Below are 1,052 nucleotides of genomic sequence, written 5' to 3'. Positions count from 1 at the left end.
ATAATAATAATAATAATAATAATAATAATAATAATAATAATAATAATAATAATAATAATAATAATAATAATATGATGCATGTGCCTGGTGTACCTTTATCAGACGGGTAGTCATGATGGGTATAACGGGCTTCGTATATTTTACCCCAATGTCACTTTGATGGCATGCACTGCTCTCTCATCAATGATAATAATACACAAGGAGGCGACAAAATACAAGACAAATTAACTACACTGACACACTGACCTCAGATGACAACATAGCAGAAATGGTCAGAGACAAAAACAACATGAAAACTGAATCACAAAAGAGACTGCAGGAGAAATGGAGAGAAAAATCACTTCATAGCCAATACCCTGCAAGGCTTGACAGAGAAGAAGTGAGCCTAAGTAAAAGCCAACAATGGCTCAAAAGCTCTGAACTAAAAGCCGAAACGGAAGGACTGATTCTCGCAGCACAAGACCAATGCCTGACTACAAACATTTATAAAAACAAAATAATGAAAACAGGCCTCAACACCAAATGTAGAATGTGCAACCAGCACAATGAGACAGTTGACCACATCATCTCGGGCTGCCCAGTCCTTGCCAAGTCTGAATATGTATACAGACACAACAAAGTAAGCAGTTATATCCACTGGTCAATATGCCAACATTACAACATCACAACTGACAGCAGCGGGTATAAGCATGAGCCAAGAAAGGTACAAGACAAAGGCGGTGAGCTGGCAGAGACGTTAGCGCGCCGGGCGAAATGCTAAGCGTTATTTCGTCTGCCGTTACGTTCTGAGTTCAAATTCCGCCGAGGTCGACTTTGCCTTTCATCCTTTCGGAGGTCGATAAATTAAGTGCCAGTTACGCACTGGGGTCGATGTAATCGACTTAATCCCTTTGTCTGTCCTTGTTTGTCCCCTCTATGTTTATCCCCTTGTGGGCAATAAAGAAATAAGAAAGGTACAAGACAACGGTCAGGTCACAATCATATGGGATATACCGGTTCAAACCGACAAAGAAATAAAAGCTAATCGCCCAGATATAATAGTCAAGGATTGG

This window comes from Octopus bimaculoides, chromosome 11 (assembly GCF_001194135.2).
Source record: "Octopus bimaculoides isolate UCB-OBI-ISO-001 chromosome 11, ASM119413v2, whole genome shotgun sequence".
Lineage (NCBI taxonomy): Eukaryota > Metazoa > Mollusca > Cephalopoda > Octopoda > Octopodidae > Octopus > Octopus bimaculoides.
Note: the sequence above shows the minus strand (reverse complement) of the source record.